General features: G+C 39.5%; 1 long non-coding RNA gene across 1 annotated transcript; it reads left to right on the top strand.

Moving 5' to 3' along the window:
• Positions 1-938: 938 nt before the first annotated feature.
• LOC149827236 (uncharacterized) lies at positions 939-5,788 on the top strand. The gene is made up of 3 exons (XR_016434764.1): positions 939-1,019; positions 4,586-4,921; positions 5,760-5,788. It is a non-coding gene; the product is annotated as an uncharacterized LOC149827236 (long non-coding RNA).
• Positions 5,789-8,974: the final 3,186 nt, after the last annotated feature.

Below are 8,974 nucleotides of genomic sequence, written 5' to 3'. Positions count from 1 at the left end.
TGCTACAACACTACGACACCATGACCCTTACTAGTTCACAACACCTTAATGTTGTGGACTTAGAGACTGGTGGATATGGGGATGAGCCCGTTTTCTCTGACCTTCTTCCTTGTTTTGACTCTGGGTCGAGCTTAGCAGATCCTATGAGCCAGTTGGCTCAGGTCCCTTGTGAGCTGATTCAGTCAAATTCTCAAGGACCACCAAGTCAGAATTGGACTCAGGTTGAGCAGACTAGGTTAGGATCCAGCCAGGATGCTGTCAACTACAAGGACACTAGGTTCGGATGTGCAAGTGGATGCACTGAGGACGTTACTTCACCAAATAGAAAACACAAGGAAATTACGGAAATCAGTAATGAAGTAAGCATCTTCTTTTAGTGCATGATATATGCAGAGAATATAACTAGACGATTGAGAAAAACATTTTCAACCACAGGATGATGCCGAGACAAATCTAACGGTTGACAAAGAGCATGGGTGTTGTAGGAAACGTCATCAGATGCAGCAGATTCACAATCTCACAGAAAGGGTAAGCATTATAAAGTTTATAGGATCAAATAGTTCATATCATGTACTTTTTTATAACATTATCTTTGTTGGCCTAATAACATGGAGCTCTGTCTTATATATATATATATATATATTCTACTCAAACTACACCCTTTCTTTGAGGTTAGTTTGGGCGCCGTATTAATAAATACACATGATTTTGTTCGTTGTTGACAGAAAAGAAGAGGCAGAATCAATGAGAAGATGGAAGCCCTGAATAAACTTTTGCCCCGTTCAGATAAGGTCAATTGAAACAAAGTGTGTGAGTGTGTGTGTGTTGAAGCAGTTTGATTTTAAATTTGATCATTGAACTTTTTTCAAAGTCGACACCACGTATATAGTAGAGAATAGGCTTAATGAATGATGATGTAGATGCTAACCTTGATGACAACATTGAGTTTACAGCGTGATAAAGTCTCACTGCTAGATGATGCAGTCGAATATGTAAAATCCCTTCAGCTACAACTTCACGTAAGCCTCTTTAACTTTTTAGGTTATTGTATGCGTGTTTATTCTTTGGCTTCTGCAGTAGTTGCTGTTATTTTTCGGATTTTTTGGATTTTCTAAATCTGCTGGATGGATCTCATTATTTCGAAGCTCTGTTTTCTGCAGCCACTCTGTTCCACTGTTTTTTTGTAATCTGTTTTCTTTTGCACCAAGTGTAACGCTACTTCAATGAATTATTATTTCCTTAAAAAAGAAATGGTGTTTATCCTAACACCAGCTTATTAAGTACCCATTTCACTAAAAAGCAAGCCACTGTTATTGAGTGTTTTCCTATATCATTGGTCATATAATGCATTTCATGTCATTTTTTATTGGACTTCACATTATATGCGCGGTGGGCTTGCAGTGACCTGCCTGACAGCCATACATCTTGGCGTTTCTTGAGATGGGTGTCGTGTCCATCTCTAGAAATGTTGAGATGGATGGTCAGCTGTAGTGGAGCTGCATGCTAAAAATATATGTATTTACCAACAAGTCATTCATTTCACTTGTCACAAAGTAACGCACCATTTTGTCCAACCCTAGATTAATATGCCATTTTTGGAATTAGGAACCTTATAGACTTCAAAAATGTGTTTATGGTTTTTCTTATATTTTATTTGTTCCTTCTTGTTTTTGGGCTGAAGGACAACATTTATTACAAATAGCACAATAAGGTTCATTTGGTAGAGAATATCATTACCATACGATCTGGACCTTTCTACTACACCCAGATCCAGAACCACATCTATGCGCGGATCCGACTCACCCTCATGAATACAGATCATGATCAAATCTGGTTGGATATTGAATGGGTAATATGAGGGATTAATCAGTTCAGCTCAGAACCAACAAGATCCACATGTGGTCCACGTATGAGGAAGGATGATAGGTAGGGGTGTCAACGGGCCAGGTTTGCCTGAACCCGACCAATACCAAACCTTATAGGGTCCGGGTATGGTGATAAATAAGAAGACCCGATTAAGACCCAGGTTTGGACCCGAAGGTCCGATTAATACATGGACCCGGGTATAGTTTGTGAAATTGTATACCAAACCAGGGCCCAAACCGAGTTCCTATTAAGACCCACAATTTTCAATGTAAATATGATAAAAAATATTGTTTTACTGGGTATGGCTCGGGTGTTGTTCATGTAGTTTTTATCGGATCTGGGTATGGTTTCTCTTATGGTGGGTCTGATTAGACTGAGGTCCGGACCCAATACCATACCCAAAACTTGGGGCCAGGTCTGGTTCCTCCTGGGTCCGAGCCAAACCCGACCCATTGACACCCTAATAGGTAGTCGAGCAAGATGGCCCAAATCAAATCCAACCCGAATATGGGAACTGACACAGTTTTTGGGTCAGCATCCTATGCATTCGGTGCTCACTGGCTACAGTTCCCAGCCATTTCCTTCACCTAGAACAGTTAATTAATCCCTTACAAACAAACTTAGATTTGATTTCTATTTTTGTTTTATATATAGGGTAATACATACGTGCTAAATGAGTTTTTTGGTTTTTTGGGTGTTTTTTTTGGGGTTTCGATCCCACAAATGTGTTGAGCATGGGCAATTTACTAGGAATCCACACCTGAATCATTTGGAGCCTAAAAAAATTACAAAGATTTTGGACCGATGATTTTTTTATCCTTATAAAAACTCACCCAAGTGTCGGAATGCTTCAAGAGCTGATCCCTATAAATCTATTACATAGATCACATCTCTACAGAATTTAAAAATAATAGAAAAAGCCCAAAAAATCTATTTAGCATTTCATTCAGCATGCATGTATTACCTTATATATAAGGTTAATATTGGTTACTAATGAAGGTACAATACTAATGAGCTGGAAATCATCTGTGCAAGTTGTATTGATTCAATCTAACCGCATAGATGTGTTCAACATGAGTTTTTTGTCGTGTTTTTTTCATGTAAAAATGTGATCTTTTGAGTTATAAAAATGCAAGCCGCTGATTTTTTTTACCCCTTTAAAAACTTAATTACTTTTCATAATTACATGATTCAAAACAAGTTTTTTTACTAAACAAACCATGTAGATCACATCTATGCGCTTAGATAGAGTTGATACAACTTGCAGCTATGATTTCATGCTCATTAGTATAATACCTTCAGTAGTCGCTAATATATATATATATATAAAGAGCAGAGAGATGAGGAGGATGGTCTTACCATTTTTCAGATAGTTTTGCTCAATGTGTCCCATTAGATGTGTTTATCATTGCTTACTCAATAGAGTTAGATTATGATTTTTTATGCTCAGATGTATATTTTAAAGTGGTAACAAAAATCATGATATTTTACTAAAATTTGAAGATAAAATATTTACATTTTTACATCAAATCAATTTGAAAAAAAAAATCTTAGTAAATAACCAATCATAAATGCATCTAACAGTTTAGATCGAGTAAAAAATACTTACAAATATAATTTTTAGAGAGTCCTATCATAACCTACGAAAAAAGGGTTAGGAACATCCCCTTCTCGTGTGTGTGTATATATATATATATATATATATATATATATATATATATATATATATATACACACACACAAAAACCCGTATCATCGAACGGGTTAGCATCAAATGACGTTCGGACTTGCAGCCGTGCGCAGCCTATCCAAAAAAAAACCCAATAAGGGTTTTTAGCTGCAGTTCTTGACTATCCTAAAAACTGTACAACACAAAAAAAAAATAGCGTCTGATTTGTGTTAGATGATTTACCTGTTTGATGATACAGGTTACTATATATATATATATATATATATATATATATATATATATATATATATATATATATATATATATATATATATATATATATATATATATATATATAAAGAGAGAGAGAGCTGAACATATTAGGCCCTCTTTTCTGGTTCTGCCCGGTTAGGCCCCATAGTTTGAAGTGTTTTATAATAGATCTAAACCATTTGATGTGTTTTATCATGCTCGATTTAGTGGGAATCTAACCTTGGATCACATTTTTTGGACAAAAAAAATGTATTTTTATGAGCTGAGAAAATTTATATATAGAGAGAGTAATGTGCTCTTCCTGCCCACCTTCTCATTTTGCTCCGTTCTTCCCCATCAAAAATTACTTTTTTCTGGGGGGGGGGGGGTCTCACATCTAACACCATAGATGTGACCTATAGGTTTTGTTTAGTGCAACTGGTTTTTGAATCATCCAAAACTGACCTCTATACAGGTTTTTTCAATGATCCAAAATCAATGGCTATGAGTTTTTTTCGGCTCATAAAATCATGTTTTCTTGTGGAAAAAACACGATTCAAGAGTTTATTCCCACTAAATCTATCATAAAACACTTAAAAACTGTGGGGCAGAATCGGGCAGAATGAGAAATGGGACTTAATATGTTCGGTTCTTATATATATATATATATATATATATATATATATATATATATATATATCATACGGAGGCATCGATCAACAATATTATTAGCAAAATGAATAATTTATTGAAGCTTTTAACGTTTTCTCATTTGAAGGCTTGGTCATCCTTGAGCAGGCATTGTCAATGGGGAGCAGACCATACACTACACCATTGGCTCACCCTGCTTCTGGGCATCATCACCTGCAATTTCCTCAATTTTGGCCAGTGGGACAGACAACAATACATGAAGAGATGTGCCCTACCGATGGGATGCAGCGCATGAGTAGCAGCTGTTCTCTTCCTTTGGAAAACACGGCTGATTCATTTGTTGCAGGGACTTCATCTCTGCCACTTATACAAGGCTCGCCACCTCTGCTACTGCCAGTTTTTGGGTCTCCTCGTGTCCCTATGAACATGAACTGTGGACTGTTTAATCCTTCACAGTATCAGCAGATGCGAATGCCGATCCAGGTTCATAACTCAATCATTTTAGAAGTAGAAATATGTATAATTTGCATATAGCCAACTAATTTATAGGGAATTCGTGATTAGCTGCCTCAGTTTTGGTTTAAGATAAAGGCCTACTTTAGGGGTTGCTTTTGTGTTGTTTTTAATGCTAATATGGTTTAAATAGGCCAAGGTTCCTGAAGTACTACATGTTTATTGTGACATGTAGACAGCCACCCCGGTCACACGAGTGGCAGTGGCCCTGAGGAGAATGTGCTGACCCCTTTGTCGGTTTGACTCCCACGGATGTATAGACTTGGGTGTAGGTGACTAGGGATGGCAGTGGACCGGGGGACAACAGGCCCCTGCCCCGCCTTTGGACCGGGGATGAAGGGCATGAAACGGGGATGGAGGCGGGGATAAAGGTTAAAATCTATTCCCGTGAGGGGATGGAGGTGGGGATGGACTTACGCTTTTCCCCGCCCCGTCCCCGTCCCAATCAAGGGATTACTATAAACTAAGGAGAAACGGGGCCCGCCCCGCCTCACCCCCATTTGGACTGGGGATGGAGGACATGAAACGGGGATGGAGGCAGGGTTGAGGTTAAAATCCATCCCTTTGCGGGGATGGAGGTTCGGATTTTGAAACGGGGTGGGGGTGGAGACCTTGTCCCCTGCCCCCGCCTCGGTCCACTGCCATCCCTATAGGTGACCCCACCCAGGGTTTACCTCACAGGGAGGCGGGCCCATTAAGTGGCCCGGTTCTCGACTGAGGGTTCCTCGTAAAATAATGACATATCTAGTAATATATGAGAATGTGCTCCTGTTACCAGGCACAACTAATTAGAACTTGTTCTATGCAGAAAAAAAAGTGGCAAGGAGCTATGCGGTGATCCAAACAGTAAGTGGCGGCTGCTCTCTCTCATGTGATTTTTTTTTTAACTTAGCCATTCAAATGATTTGTTGATGGACAGGCTAAAGCGAACACCATGCAAAATTTCAAGGCTGTGTTTGGATATGCAAGTTGTAATTCCCACTGGACCGGGAATTCTCCTGTCTATCCAACCACAGGGCAAGGCAATATAGAACTGGGGGCTTTGGGATTGAATTTCTGTAAAGGGTAAGCTCATCAATAGACATTCTGATGTAGGAACAGAATAGAGAACTGGGGTCCACAGGGTTCAATGGGATTTGTTTTGTTAGTTTGGATATTATCTTTTGTTTTGGGTCTTGTAACGGGTATTGGGTCTATATATGTAACAGATTCAATCCTGAATTTGGTAATTTATCATATTAGCTAGGTTGCTTTCTTAATTTGTACCCCAAAAATGGTGGGTGATCAGGTGAAGCAGCACACAAAAAAGTGTGCAATCACATGGCACCTGATCTTCCCTCCATCTCGGTTGCCGTAACTAATGAGAACCATGTTGATCTATTAGAAGACACTACATGCATGCAAGAGTGGAGCCTAGTTTTTAGTTCACCTCCAAAATGCAAGCTCATGGAAAACTATGCCATCCAACTTATCGCGAACTCTAGACATTAATGGAAGTTAGTATATGTTTCTGCTTAGTCGTGCATTTTTACCCTGGAATCAATCAAAATTGGTCTCCCAGAAACATAAAACAAAAAAAAGAAAACAAGGGGCGTGTGATTCGCGGATGTGCGTGGACAGGACAGTGGGTCCTCTCCTGTACTGTCCATGGACAGGACAGGATGCACTGTCCCACCCTGTCCATGCACCCAATTTTTTTTTTCGATGTGTTCGGCATTGTCCGTCCACCGCCATTTTGGCATATGCGGGACACACCATTCTTGCATCTGTGTGTCCCGCATGTGCGTGGGTACAACGCATACAGAGTATCAAACACCCCACAAGTAACAAATGGAGAAGTCATGGATCAGTGGCATTGCATGAATGCTCATCTGCCAACAAAACCATAAGCTCACCCTTCAGTGATGCAAACAGCCATCCCACCGGCAAAGGTACCAACCATACCAATGGGGGCTCCACTTGTCTGGCAGCTAGTGCACGTCACCTTGTGTTGGAACTTTGAAATTTTAAATTGTTGGGGTTAAAACGAACGTACCGGGTCTCCCCATAAGTGTGAATCGATAGAAACAATAAAGCAATGACAGTGAAAGAAATAAAATAAAAAAACAAACAACATCGAAATTGAAAACACACAAAAATTTGCGTGGTTCTCTCAAGATGAGGTACGTCTACGGCGACCGATAGGTCAACACCTTCCACTATCTTCAAACAAAGATTACAAAGTGACCAAAAGACATACGCTTTACAAACACACAAGGTGTAACAAAATGAACAAGAGAATATACCTCACTGAAGAACAAAGAACGAATGATCTAAAGAACCAGCTTGACGAAGTTGTCCTGAAAGAAGTGTAACATCACTTCTTGTTTTATTCTCTTTGCACTCTTTCGATGCTCTAAAAGAGTTTTTCCCTCTTTCCTTCTTTTCGCTTTCTTCCTGGTCCATCTCTAATTTCTCTTTCATCCATCCCTTATAAAGAGAATGAGACCCACATTTAATGCGGAAAACCAAACGTCTTACACAACTTATGATGCGCCTGAAGCGCCTTATCACAAATCACTATCCAGCGATAACCACAAATCGTCATCCAACTGAAGCACATAATGTTAACCACAAATCGCTATGCAGCTAAAGACACTCACCACAAATCGTCATCGATAAATCACTAATCCTCAAACTCTGAACAGCTGAATCGTCATTCAGCTGAGAAGACTTCTACAAATCGCTATCCAACGAATACAAAAATTGTCCTCAAGAAGATCAGGCATAGTGTTTGGAATTCTCTAGCGATACTGAATGTGCATCGAACCAATGGATCCAACAAAGGAAGGAAACCCAACACAAATCTCAATGGTATTGTTGTATAACGGGTAAGGGTCTCTGCCTAACCCCAGCTTGCCTTTAAAAAAAAAATAAAGTATCAGCCAATGTAGGGTCTGATCCTTGGCAATGTGTTTGGATTCATGGGATTGGACAGAACTGGATCCAATCCATCGAAATGCTTCCACCAAAAACAGAGAAAGAGGCCCATGAGCTTTCAGACTTGCAAAACTAGTCAACGTTGTCAGACCCAACTAGTGCTCGTCAGGATACAACCCATTTTTTACTTGTCAATGCCTGGACTGGAAATCATGGATTCACTATAATCAAACGCAAATTGAGTAGGTAAAGGCTCAGACCAACTTGAATAGAAGCATGGATGCACCAACTAAAACTCAAAGCTGTTCCCCACACGAACCGTCACCAAAGGCCCTAGCTCCCAGGACTGAGCTTGTCAAATATCTTAACCAAAGGTGCCATGATGACCAATGTCTTGACCAGGTGGGTGTCGGACCAAAATAGCCATAAAGAGAGCATTGCCCTAAACTTTCTAGAAATTTCTATTATTTTTATTTTTAGACAGATGAGCGATCCACAGAATTGCTCTGTTTATTTTTAGACAGATGAGCGCTTGTCCTGATCTGCTTCAGTTACATGTGAGGCCAATTTGGATTCTGGATATTTTACTTAAGACCATAGTTTTGATGTTTACACGACACATACAATGACAACGATCCTTGCACCATCTAATAAGGTTGGCAATGACAAACAATATGACACTATAAAAAAAAGGTTCATATATTCCAATACCAAAATATCTCCCTTATGTATTAAATTTTTGCGTCCTCAAAGCTGAAGCTTCCATTTCTCAATCTGTTTTACTCTTACAAACACATTCCTTCTTTGCCATGAATTCTGATTTTATTTTTTTTCTTTTGACAGCAAAGTTCTCTGCCGAATCGGGTAATCTCCGGGTGCGGCTACTGACACGGTGTAAGTACACTACCACACTAGTATCAATGTATGGTTTAAAAGTTTTTCTTTAGCGTTGGTCATATAATGCATCTCTTTAATATCTCAAGCAGCACAGCTAGTCTTTTCATGCCTTGAGAGTTGCAGTGAGAGTGAGTCATCAGTGCACTTAGCCAATTTGGGCTGGTGCGATTAGCTAGATCGTTGGCCACATGATTACATTGCTTGGAA

Source organism: Nuphar pumila, chromosome 10, assembly GCF_984573655.1.
Source record: "Nuphar pumila chromosome 10, dmNupPumi1.hap1.1, whole genome shotgun sequence".
Taxonomy (NCBI): domain Eukaryota; kingdom Viridiplantae; phylum Streptophyta; class Magnoliopsida; order Nymphaeales; family Nymphaeaceae; genus Nuphar; species Nuphar pumila.
Note: the sequence above shows the minus strand (reverse complement) of the source record. Positions and strands in the feature narration are given on the sequence as shown.